Below are 13,653 nucleotides of genomic sequence, written 5' to 3' on the forward strand. Positions count from 1 at the left end.
TGTGTGTGTGTGCGTGCGTGCGTGCGTGCATGCGTGCGTGTGTGCGTGATGAGAATTTCACAGATAGTGGCAAAGGCGAGACCAGGAGAGACCAACCATGTCAGAGAGAAAGGCTCCTGAAGAAAGGAAAATGGTGTTCTCAGCTCTTTCCTACTCTTCAAGGCATCTAAGCCAGTGATATGTTCATCTGTCACACAGGCTGTGTGTGGAGAAGTGACTGGTAAGAGATAATCACAAGATTCTCTGTTTGTTTCCATGATGGAAGTTTCTGACCTGCCCTCTGATTCGTGGTCAGCTGGCCGCAAGCCTCAGCTGATCTTATCGAGAGTGTGTACATACAGAAGAGCTGGTTTTGTGTTTTTATTAACAAAGACATCAAATTCAAGCATCATGGTAGGTGTGGTGATGAGGATGGTTTATCCTTTGTAGAGTGACATCTCTCTCTGTGTTAATATGAAGAGAATAGTTTAGTTTGTGAGTTTGGCTCCTTTATTATGCAAAATACAATTGAAAATCTAATTTATTTAGTTTATCATATTATGAATTATCAAAATGTTATGAATTTTAACCACTTTTAAATTAATATACAGTAGCTTTGACCACTTCATAATTCCAACTGTCTTCCAGAGGTAGCGCTGACAAAACCTCCTGGGCTTTACCAGTTAATTTACACTGAAGTAGTAGGCACCATACCTCTTCAATCCATTTCAATGCTACGGCTATACGTTCAAATACACAAAAATAGGAGTCAACCTCTGACTCTCTGAACAAAGGTACCAAAGCAATCTGCCTACCAATGTCAAAAGTATTTGAGGACACAGCTGGTGAGCATTGGTTTTGTTATGGTGTTTGATGGTGGGAAAAGGAGGTACCAAGATAAGTCGCCCATGGGCATACTTTACCCGTAGGAATACTTTGTTAAATACACTAGTTAGAACTGGGCGGACCACCTACTGTATTTTTGGTTAGTTAGTTAGCTGTTGGTGAAGTAGGCTAGTCTAGCTTAGGGGTGTTTGTTAATACTTATTTCTTTCCTTGGGTCCAGCTCAGCCCCTTTTCCTGCTCCCCCCATTACCATGTGTTTGTAAATAAACCATGAGTGTTTGACGGTAGATATTAGTTGTCGTGGTTATTTCGTTCTCACTCTTACTTTGTCACTACTATAATTTGCATGAGTTATGTTACGGGTCCCATTACCATTCCCCCTAGACTGTCGGGCAAAAGGGATTCGTAACATAAGGGGGGGCTCGTCCGGGTTTTGAACCCGGGACCTCTCGCACCCCCAAGCGAGAATCATACCCCTAGACCAATGTTAATAAAACATATGTAAGACAGTAATATTGCAAACTTTTATATATATACAGTACCAGTCAAAGTATGGACACACCATACTTTTTCTTTATTTTACTATTTTCTACATTGTACAATAATAGTGAAGACATCAAAACTATGAAATAACACATATGGAATCATGTAGTAACCAAAAAAGTGTTAAACAAATCAAAATATATTTTATATTTGAGATTATTCAAAGTAGCCACCCTTTGCCTTTGACAGCTTTGTACACGCTTGCCAAACATTTGACTGGTACTGTATATATCATAAAACATAGTTAGTACCATGTTTTTTTTTTCTCCCACTTTAAATTTAAGAATACCAAGGGAAGTATTATATTTGTTTTGTGTAACACTTAAAATACTTAAATATCAACAAAATGTTATAAATAATTTACAGGGAATAGCTGTCCCTCAATTTAATGTCACTGGTGTTACCCCATTATAAAAACCACAATTAAAAAAACGAACTTCTTACCTGGTCAAAGGTTCATTGGATGTAGGGCTCTCTCTCTTCATAGCAATTTAATGATTAATTTGGTAATTTCAGGTGAAGCCTTAAGATGTGTCACTGGTGTTACACAGTTCAAAGTAAGGGTAAAGGGACATTTAATTAAAATAATTGATGAAATCAAATGATTAAGTGATTTTATAATTTAAGAAATGTGGTTTGGATACTGTGGCCACCATCTTAGATATTCTATATTTTCTGCAGATTTGTGACTGGTGTTACCATCACTGGTGTTACTGTTCCTGCTGGTTTTAGTAGAATAGTCTGAAGATTTGTTACTGGTGTTTCTGGTCACTGGTGTTACAGTCACTCGTTTACGTTAAACAAAAAATGTGTTTTGTTTAAAGTAAATTATTACTAATCAAAAACATTTCTTAATTTTATCATGAACCTTTTCTGTCTTTGAATATATATGCAAATTAAATAATCAAATTACATTCTGGAAAGGTTGAACTGTCATTAAAATATAGGTAACACCAGTGAAAAAGGCAACAATAGCATTTTGTTTTTTTATGTAGTAAATATATCAAAATACTGTGGCGTTTACGGGTTTCCCGATCTTTATAACATTGATAGCTTAAATAACAAATGGACTGATAGAGAAATACAGTTAACGCCAAAAGGTATTTTAATGTTACACTGCACAGGGTAACAGGGAGTTGCACAAAACAACAAACCTAGCCTGAACTAGATACATCACAGTCGGGAGGTATCTCCCCAGAGAGATAAACACAAGAGAGACACTGGTTATATCCCCACAAAACCTATGAGCAGCCCTTTTCTATTACCATGACAAACACCATAAACATTGAATGTGACTGGTGCCGACAGGTTGGGGCAGGATCTGCCCACCCTACCCCTTGAGGGTTGCTACATTGCTCCCTCCCTCAAGTCCTTGTCCCCAAGGATAAAGTATCTGAACGCTGTAGCCTCCGGGTTGGAGCAATGGGGGTAGGCGGAGAAGGGTGACCAGCTCTGGGTGCGAGAGTGGAAGCAGGGAATGTAGTGTTTGGCCTTGATGGAGGCACCAGTGCCCCCATTGGGGTCACCACTTCACCTCAGAAGTGGCTCTGATGTTGCCAGGTAACCACAGGTTAGGCCGTCCGGCCCTCTGGTGACTGGGGGTTGAATGGGTGACTCTGGAGGGTGAGCCGCAGTCTCTGTGGGATGGTGAGCTGCGGTCTCTGGGATGTGGTGAGCTACAGGCGAAGTAGGGCTGGTTCTGGCCCTGATAAGCCGTCATTCTGTCTCGGTGGGTGACAACTGTGTGGCCATGCTAGCCTCACTCGGTATACGACCTCTCCAACCCGGCCAACCATGTAGCAGGGACCCACCCAGTTGCTGTCCAGCTTGGGGCTCCTGTCTTTCACTCTCTTAGGGCCATACACCCACACCAGGTCTCCTGATGTAAAATGTTGCCCCATCACCTGCACATCGTGCCCTCTCTTTTGTCGCACACCAGCTGCCTTGGCTTGCTCTCGGGCAAATCTGTGGGCAACATCCATGCGGTCTTGCAGCTGCCTTGTGTAATCAAAATCAAATCCAATCAAGCCGGCTCATAGCCTGTGACAAAAATGAGGGGACACGAACAGGTATAGGCCAATTTAAAAGTGTTCTTTATTATTAAACAAACTATTAACTTAAACTAAGAAATAGGAATGAGGTGTGGATGTATCATAATGTAAGGTGTATGTAAAGTGCATGGGTGCATGAATATGTGTGTGTGAACATGACTGAGTGAAAACTATGCAAAACTAAAAAGGAACAAACAAATCATGAGCATACCTGGAGGAGCAGAGAGAGAGAGAGCAAGACCGGGAGAGGTGATTAGTAAGCAGTTTTATACCCTGAGCCCAGGTGGCTCCAATCACTTAACGACCCTCCTCTGCCTGCAGGAGGAACCGCCCCCTGCACTGCAGAGGAGGAGCCGTGACACCCCCCTCCTTAAAATGAGGGTCCCACCCTCAACTCAACCTCCAACATATTCCAAAATAATTCAAATTTCCCAAAAAACAAATAAACAAAAATACCAATCCCGGCTCCTAGCAGTAGCCCCGTGTCCCCCAGTTGACTGTCCGCCCCTCAAACTCAGCAGCCCTGGTACCTGGGTAGCAATTTAAGAGAAAAGAGGCGCAGACAGCCCGTAGGGGTCAGCAGAGAAAAGATACAAGCTAGGTTAAAGGAGCACGGGACAGAGCATCAGCAATGATATTATCCTTACCACTAATGTGTCTAATATCAAGGTTGAAAGGTTGCAAGAACAAAGCCCAACGCATCAGGCGCTGGTTGGGATTTTGCAGGGACCTCAGAAAAACAAGTGGGTTGTGGTCAGTGAACACAGTTAAAGGGGTCAAACCAGAACCAACATAGACCTCGAAGTGCTGTAAAGCCCAAATGAGACCTAAAGCCTCCTTTTTAATTACAGAATAGTTTTTCTGATACTTATTACATTTTCGGGAGAAGAAACTGACTGGACACTCAACCTTGTCGTCATTCTCCTGGAGAAGCACAGCCCCAGCACCGATTTGACTGGCGTCTACCTGCAATTTGAAAGGTTTCCCAAAATTTGGTGCTGCCAACACAGGTGCCAAACACAAAAGAGTCTTAACTGCATCAAATGCCTCTTGACACTGGGTGGACCAGATAAATTCAGCCTTGGCCTTCAACAGATTGGTCATTGGGGACACTACTACCGAAAAGTTTTTACAAAAAGCACGGTAGTACCCTGCCATTCCCAGGAAGCGCATCAGTTCTTTCTTTGTAGAGGGCTGTGGGAACTGCCTCACAGCCTGAACCTTGGCTTCCACGGGACAGACAAATCCCTGACCAACAACCTTGCCTAGGTATGTGACTGTAGCTTTGGCAAACTCACATTTTGCCAAATTAATAGTCAACCTGGCCCACACCAGTCTTTCAAACAGGCCTTGCACTCTCCGAACATGCTCCTCCCAGGAGTCTGAGTAGACGACCACGTCGTCCAAATACACGGCACACCCTTCCAGACCTGAGACCACCCGATTCATTAGCCTCTGGAAGGTGGCTGGAGCATTCCGCAAGCCGAAAGGCATCACTTTATAAGAGAACAAACCAGATGGAGTTATAAAGGCAGCAATCTCACAAGCTCTTTTGGTAAGGGGTACTTGCCAATATCCCTTTAAAAGATCAAATTTGCTAACATACTTTGCTGACCCAACTTGATCAATACAGTCCTCCATCCTAGGAAGAGGGTAAAGGTCTGCTTTAGTAACATTGTTAACTTTTCTATAATCAGTGCAAGGTCTGAAAGTAGAATCATACTTTTTGACCAATAGACAGGGTGAAGCCCAATTTGAACAACATGGCTCCGCAATACCATTGTCCAACATATACTGCACCTCTGTTTCCAGTTTCAATCTCTTCTCCTCAGACACACGATAAAATCTCTGTTTGATAGGCTTAGCATCTCCGATGTCTATATCATGTTCAATTAAGTGGGTTTGCGATGGAGTGTCAGAAAACAAAACAGGGTAGTTTCTAATAAGAGCTACCAATTCATCACGTTTCTCAGAGTCTAAATGATCTACCAAAACCCCAAGGTTTTGCAAAGTCTGGGAGTTTTTCAACCGTCCTTGTAAGACCTCATCTGAAACTTTAACTTCCTCTTCTCCCCCCTCCACCAAATTAAAGCCAGAAGATGCAGGGACTGGGGCAGCAGTCAACACTGACCTCACTGCTGGAGTGCCTTCAACTAAACAGTAGCGACAGGTATTAGCATTAACCGGTCCTTTAAGTCCTCCAGACTTAAACTTCTGCCCAGGCCTTTGGAAAGAAGCCCCCAAAACAGGTGACCTATTCCTAGGAGTAAAGTTATTTTTATGGTACATGTCACTGTTTGACTCAAAATGGCTTTTATGTGTTAGCCTGTACTCATCTGCAAGGATGGCTGCATCACTTGGAGACTTAACTTTACGTTCATTCATGTATGTAGCAACCTGGTCAGACACAGAATTTTTGAACTGTTCTAACACAATCAAATTAGACAGACCCTCAAAAGTACTAACTTCAGAAGCTGTACACCAACGATTAAATGCAGAAGTCAAATCACAAACAAACTCAGAATAGGTTTGTGAATCTAACTTTTTCCTGTAACGAAAACGTTGACGATATGCCTCTGGCACAAGCTCGTAGACCTTCAGAACTGCTGATTTAACTTTAGCATAAACTTTACTGTCAGCTACACTCAGTGCTGCAAAAGCCTCACGTGCTTTACCTGTAAGTAAACATTGCAACAACATAGTCATGTCCAAATCTGACCAAGCTCTAGCTTCCGCAATACGCTCAAATAAAGTAAAGTATGTGTCTGGATCTGACTCATCAAATTTAGGCAACAAACGAAGATTCTGTGAAACATCAAACGGTGGTAGTCTTTCCGGTCTATTAGCATTTCTCAATCGCTCTATCTCTAATTGCATTTGCAACAGTTCCCTCTGCTGCTCAAAAGTTAATGAAGGGCTAGACTGAAAACTTGCACCCTCACTACTAGCAGACTGACTGCCAAAAACACCCATTTCCCTAAGACCCTGCTTTAAGCTAGTTTTAACAGTCTCTTTAATTTTTTTATCAACAATCTCAATCTGATAATGTTCAGCAATTTCAATTAACTGCTCCTTAGTACACAACTCTAAGGCTACCTCTGAAGGAGCTTGAACAAAACTACACAAAATGGAAGACATTTTCCTCAACCAATACAACTATTACAAATGCTCAAAAAAACACAACTCACCTGCTGTCAATCTGGGTTCAAGGACAGGAGCCACACCCCACGATCCTCCAAAACTACTAACTAACTGGCCCTGGTCTTCGTGCAGTCACATGTGGTGGGGTTTTATGCACACAAAACCAGTGGAGTGGAAAAGACAACCAGAAACTGGCGGCCCTCCCATAACCACGGAGGTGCTCCCGAGCCGATGTAGGGGAAAAGGGAAAGGGATGCTCTACCCACGTTCACTGCCACCTAAAACAAAAACACCACAAGCCTCCTATTGACACTCGCTGATATGCCTGAACAGGAGAGGACTCCCACCTGAACCAAACCCAGAAAAACACAGAGTGAATTGCTTAGCTACCAAGCTAACTGAACCAAAAGAACACATGGCTCTCAACTCTCTCTTAAACAAAAATTGGCCCAACCAAAACATCCACTCAAACAAAAAAACATTTGGCAAACTAAACTAAACTAACCCAAGTTAACTACCATCCCGGACGAGCCCCCACTTGTCACAAGCCGGCTCATAGCCTGTGACAAAAATGAGGGGACATGAACAACAGGTATAGGCCAATTTAAAAGTGTTCCTTATTATTAAACAAACTATTAACTTAAACTAAGAAATAGGAATGAGGTGTGGATGTATCATAATGTAAGGTGTATGTAAAGTGCATGGGTGCATGAATATGTGTGTGTGAACATGACTGAGTGAAAACTATGCAAAACTAAAAAGGAACAAACAAATCATGAGCATACCTGGAGGAGCAGAGAGAGAGAGAGAGCAAGACCGGGAGAGGTGATTAGTAAGCAGTTTTATGCCCTGAGCCCAGGTGGCTCCAATCACTTAACGACCCTCCTCTGCCTGCAGGAGGAACCGCCCCCTGCACTGCAGAGGAGGAGCCGTGACAAATTGTATTTGTCACATGCACCGAGTACAACAGCTGTAGACCTTACAGTGAAATGTTTACTTGCAATCCCTTTAACCAACAATGCTTTCAGAAAAAAAAAATATTATGGCTGCAGGGGAAGTATTGAGAAGCGTAGATAAAAGGTGCACAGAGGTGCCCATAGTAAACTGCCTGCTCCTCAGTCCTAGTTGCTAATATATGCATATTATTATTCGTATTCGAGAGAAACACGCTGAAGTTTCTAAAACTGTTTGAATGATGTCTGTGACAGAACTCATATGGCAGGCAAAAAGTGGGAGTCCTGGGAGTGCATTCCGACGGAGATCAGCAAAGGTAAGTGAAGATTTATAATGCTTTTTATGAGTTTTGTTGACTGCACAATTTGGCGGGTAACTGTATGGCTTCCTTTTGTGGCTGAACGCTGATCTCAGATTATTGAATATTGTGCTTTTGCCGTAAAGCTTTTGAAATCTGACACAGCGGTTGCATTAAGAACAAGTGTATCTTTAATTCTATGTAAAACATGTATCTTTCATCATCAAGTTTATGATGAGTATTTATGTTGCTTGACGTGGCTCTCTGCAATTTCTCCGGATATTTTGGAAGCATTTCTGAACATGGCGCCAATGTAAACTGAGTTTTTTGGATATAAATATGAACTTTATCGAACAAAACATATATGTATTGTGTAACATGAAGTCCTATGAGTGTCATCTGATGAAGATCATCAAAGATTAGTGATTAATTTTATCTCTATTTCTGCTTTTTGTGACTCCTGTCTTTGGCTGGAAAAATGACTGTGTTTGTCTGTGATTTTGCGGTGACCTAACATAATCGTTTGTGGTGCTTTCGCTGTAAAGCCTATTTGAAATCGGACACTTTGGTGGGATTAACAACAAGATTACCTTTAAAATGGTATAAAATACATGTATGTTTGAGGAATTTTAATTATGAGATTTCTGCTGTTTGAATTTGCCGCCCTGCACTTTCACTGGCTGTTGTCATGTCATCCCGTTAACGGGATTGCAGCCATAAGAAGTTTTAAGTAAAAAATAGGAATGAAAAAATAAAAAAATCTTGAACAGCAGCCGTAAAATAACAAGAGAGTCTAAATACAGGGGGTACCGGTACAGAGTCAATGTGCCGGGGCACCGGTTAGTTGAAGTAATTGAGGTAAAATGTACATGAAGGTAAAGTTAAAGTGACTATGCATAGATTATAAACAGAGATTAGCAGCAGTGTAAAAGAGCGGTCTGAGTAGCCCTTTGATTAGCTGTTCAGGAGTCTTATGGCTTGGGGCTAGAAGCTGTTAAGAAACCTTTTGGAACTCGACATGACCCTCCGGTATCGCTTTCCTGTGCGGTAGCAGAGAGAACAGTCTATGACTAGGGTGGCTGGAGTCTTTGACCATTTTTAGGGCCTTGCAGTCAGAGGCCGAGCAGTTGCCATACCAGGCAGTGATGCAACCAGTCAGGATGCTCTCGATGGTGCAGCTGTAGAACCTTTTGAGGATCTGAGGACCCATACCAAATATTTTCAGTCTCCTGAGGGGGAATAGGCTTTGTCGTTCTCTCTTCACGACTGTCTTAGTGTGTTTAGACTATGATTTGTTGGTGATGTGGATACCAAGGAACTTGAAGCACTCAACCTGTTCCACTACAGCCACGTCAATGAGAATGGGGGCGGGCTCGGTCCTCCTTTTCCTGTAGTCCACAATCATCTCCTTTGTCTTGATCACGTTGAAGGAGAGGTTCTTGTCCTGGCACCACACGAACAGGTCTCTGACCTCCTCCCAGGCTGTCTCATCGTTGTCAGTGATCAGACCTACCGCTGTTGTGTCATCGGCAAACTTGAAGATGGCGTTGGAGTCGTGCCTGGCCATGCAGTCATGGGAGTACAGGAGGGGACTGAGCACGCACCCGTGATGGGCCCCGTGTTGAGGATCAGAGTGTCGGATGTGTTATTTCCTACCCTTACCACCTGGGGGCGGCCGGTCGGGAAGTCCAAGATCCAATTGCAGAGGGAGATGTTTAGTCCTAGGGTCCTTAGCTTAGTGATGAGCTTTTTAGGGCACTATGGTGAGGGCACTATCCTCCACATCCTGTCTACATTGTCCCCAGTAGAAGGATTGGTGGGTTCGCTTCAGTCTCTTGGTAACACCAAATGTCCTACACCAGGGCGTCCATTGTGTAGCTCGAGCACTTCTTCTCTCAGAACCTTGGGGAATACCAACTGCGAACGAGCCTCACCTGTGGCTGGTTCCAACCTGCTTCTTTTTAGTTATCCATCTCTTATTTCTAACCCAGGCCACTATGACCACAGTTCCCTCACTATGGGTGACTGCTCCACCACCTCATCGCAGGGGGGCAAGATCTTTCCTCCACCCAGCCAAACACCATCTGTTGGTCGTGATCAGCCTGCTGTTGTTCTATCCACCTATCAGTGTCTGCTGGCAACAGTGCCAGCACTTCACAAGCATCTGTGTGCTCACAATGCTTGCACTCAGGACCACATGGCCGCCTGGACAGTGCATCAGCATTTTAGTGGTTCTCCCCAGCACAGTGAAAAATGGTGAACTGGAAAGCCTGCAGCTGCTCTATCCAGCGGGTGACTTGGCCCTCAGGTTCTTTAAAGGAAAGAAGCCACTTCAAAGCTGCGTGGTATGTTCGTATAACGAAGGGCAGGCCACAGAGGTGGTGGCGGAAATGATGAGTAAAGTCCACTACTGCCAAGAGTTCTCAGCGAGTGACGGAGTAGTTCCTCTCCGCCTTTTTGAAGGTACTGTATGTCTATAGTATGCCACTACCCGCTCATCCTTCGGGTTGACCTGTGACTGGACTGCTCCCAGACCCTTCCACTGATATCGGTGGCCAGGGTGAAGTGTCTCTGTGAGTCTGGGGCAACAAAGATGGGGGCATCACAAAGGGCCTTTTTCAGGGCTTCAAAGGCAACATGCTGCTCTTGGTTCCACTGGAAGTCATTCCCTTTCTTCAGGAGCCATTTCAGAGAAGCAGCCACTATTGAAAAGCCTTCCACAAATCTCCTGTAGTATTGGGCTAGGCCCAAGAATGCCGGTACTTAGTGAATGTCTCTGGGGGTAGGCCAGTCCTGAACTGAAGCGATTTTGTCCTCCATTGTTTTGAGACCCTCACTGCTCACTCTGTGGCCGAGGAATGTGACCTCCCTTAGCAACACTTTTCAGGGTGCAGCTTGAGGCTGCGGCACGGATCCTCTCTAAGACCTCTCTCAGCGCCTCTAAGGCAGCATCAAAGTCCAGCCCATGTGCCAACACATCCTCTAAGAACACTAGACAGCATTCAGGAGGCATGCCAGCCAGTTCTTTCTCCATCAGTCGTTCAAACATTGGTCTAAAGAAGGTCTAAAGAAGAAAACCATGTGGACCCCACCACCAAGTCAAGGGACTCATCCACCCGAGACAGCTGGAAGGAGTACTTGACAGTTATGTCATTTACCTGGTTGTAGTCCACACCTGGGGGTCACTGCTTAGATGAGTGTGGGGAATAGGGGTTGAGTCAGGCTGGGCATGGGGTAGGTTGGTGTAATCACGTCCACAGGGTGCTGTACACTGGGGGGTTGCACAGGTCGCGTGCCTGCTAGTGGGGGTGAGATGTCTTCTTCCAAAGGGCAAGGCTTCGATAGTACTGGGGTCTGGAGTGTCTCAGTCTTCGGGAACGGCGAAGATGTATGGCAGGACTGCCATAAAAGATTATCACCTCAGCTCGAAGATCCAGCTGTCAGCTTTCCCTGTGTAGGAAGTCCAAAATCAACAGCCACTTTTCTCTGACCTCGGCAACCCAGACGGGGTGGTGGAACGTTCGGCCCGCAATATGTATGTCCACATTAGCTGATCCCATCACTGGAGCCTGAAAAAAAAAAATATTCTGATTGGCTGGGCCTGGCTCCCCAGTGGCTGTGAAATCCATAGATTAGGGCAGAATGAATTTATGTAGATTTCCTTATATGATCTGTAACTCAGTAATAGCTTTGAAATTGTTGTATGTTGCGTATATATTTTTGAAAAGTATTCAGACCCCTTGACTTTTTCCACATTTTGTTATGTTACAGCCTTATTCAAAAATGTATTAAATACAAAAATGTCCTCATCAATATACACACAATACCCCACAATGACATAGCGAAAACAGTTTTTTATTTATTTTGGGAAATGTATTAGAGTTGCCAGACGGAAGCCACTATTCAGTAAAAGGCACTTGACAGTCCACTTGGAGTTTGCCAAAAGGCACCTAAAGGACTCTCAGACCATGAGAAACAAGATTATCTGGTCTGATGAAACCAAGATTGAATTCTTTGGCCTGAATGCCAAGCTTCACGTCTGGAGGAAACCTGGCACTATCCCTGGTGGAGGCAGCATCATGATGTGGGGATTTTTTTCAACTTCAGGGAATGGGAGACCAGTCAGGATCGAGGGAAAGATGAATGGAGAAAAGTACAGAGAGATCATTGATGAAAACCTGCTCCAGAGCACTCAGGACCTCAGATTTGGGCGAAGGTTCACCTTCCAACAGGACAATGACCATAAGCACACAGCCAAGACAACGTAGGAGTGGCTTTGGGACAAGTCTCTGAATGTCCTTGAGTGGCCCAGCCAGAGCCCGCACTTTAACCCAATCAAACATCTCTGGAGAGACCTGAAACTACTTGTGCATCGACACTCCCCATCCAACCTGACAGCGCTTGAGAGCATCTGCAGAGAAGAATGGGAGAAAGTCCCCAAATAACAGGTGTGCCTGTTTGTAGCGTCATTCCCAAGAAGACTCAAGGCTGTAATCTCTGCCAAAGGTGCTTCAACAAAGTACTCAGTAAAGGGTCTGAATACTTTTGTAAATGTCATATTTCAGTTTTTATTTTTAAGAAATTAGCAAAACCTGTTTTTGCTTTTTTTTACGGGGTATTGTGTGCAGATTGATGAGGGGGAAAAAACTATTTGTGACCGACCGGCTCAAATCGTGCTTATGTAACAAAATTTGACCCATTCAGCATCGTTCACACCCTCTTAAGCTTTAGCCCCACCCATCTCTTTAAGGGTTGATCCAAGCGTTCTGTACTAACAACAAAAGTCAAACACCCAAACTAACTTGATCGCTACTTCCAGACAGAAATAACAGAACAGCTCACTGAACATTACTCGCCCTAGCAGAGCTGGTTAGGCTGTTATGTAATCCAGAGCGTTGGTAACTACAACTGTGCTGTCAGATTGAGAGTTCAGAGCGCACACCCAACACTCTGAACCTCACAACGGCAGTCAAGCACCCAAGCTAACTGGCTGACATTGGCTAGCTTGCTAGCTACTTCCATTCACATAATGAGAGAACATCCCACTCTGACCATTTTTCTCGCTATAGCAGAGCTGGTAAGGCTGGTTTCATGTTATCCAGAGCATTGGTGACTAACTGTGCTGCTGGCAACAATTGAATTACTCTTTCTTGCTGACGTTTACTGACACCGACCATCTTCAATGGGTGTTGAGCGTTCGTAAATTCAGCAGTTATTCTGCGCTCTGGCACAAACAGATGAGAGTGCTATGATATCGGAGTATATGGCCAGACTGAATTTAAGAACGCACCAAAATGGTTACTTGGATAATGGAGTCTTTTGGTACAACATGTAGCTAGCTAGGTAAACAATGAACCATAATCGCAACTCATGACGTTACTACCCTGCATGAATCTGCAGGTAAATAAACCAAACCAAAAAGGTTCAATGTTAGCTAGCTAACATTAGGCTATAGCTAGCTAAGCAAATGGCTCTGATAGACAAATAATAGATAGCTAACATTAGGCTATAGCTAGCCAAGCAAATGGCCCTTTCTCTCAAAATTTTGAAACGTGTAATATCTGAAAATGTAGCTAGCTAGACTATCTTACCTGTATACATCATTCATGGATGGACGCGTCTCCTGTCAGATGCAATGGTTGCCCTTAGTTTGAAGATGTAATCCTGAGAAAGGTGTTTTCTCCATCTCCTATAGCTATCATACTCGAATTCCACTGATTTCAAAACTCGGTCCTCCAGAAATTGGGGAGCAACACATATGCAATTTTAAAACGCGATACATTTAAAAAAAGAAGCGTTAGACAGGATTACCTACACATACTGACCAGTTCAAATAGACAG

At 43.8% G+C, this 13,653-nt stretch overlaps 1 protein-coding gene across 3 annotated transcripts in view; it reads left to right on the forward strand.

Annotated features, from left to right (window-relative positions):
* Positions 1-13,653, forward strand: part of LOC129816207 (E3 ubiquitin-protein ligase Midline-1) — a 72,758-nt gene that overhangs the window by 22,989 nt on the left and 36,116 nt on the right. The window contains exon 1 of one of the 3 annotated variants that reach the window (XM_055870446.1): positions 92-220. The exons of the other annotated variants lie outside the window; for them this stretch is intronic. The gene's annotated coding sequence lies outside the window, so the exon portion shown is untranslated. Of the gene's footprint in view, positions 1-91; positions 221-13,653 lie in introns of those variants that run through there. 3 annotated transcript variants of the gene reach the window in all.

The sequence above is a fragment of the Salvelinus fontinalis genome, chromosome 19 (genome assembly GCF_029448725.1).
Source record: "Salvelinus fontinalis isolate EN_2023a chromosome 19, ASM2944872v1, whole genome shotgun sequence".
NCBI classification, from domain to species: domain Eukaryota; kingdom Metazoa; phylum Chordata; class Actinopteri; order Salmoniformes; family Salmonidae; genus Salvelinus; species Salvelinus fontinalis.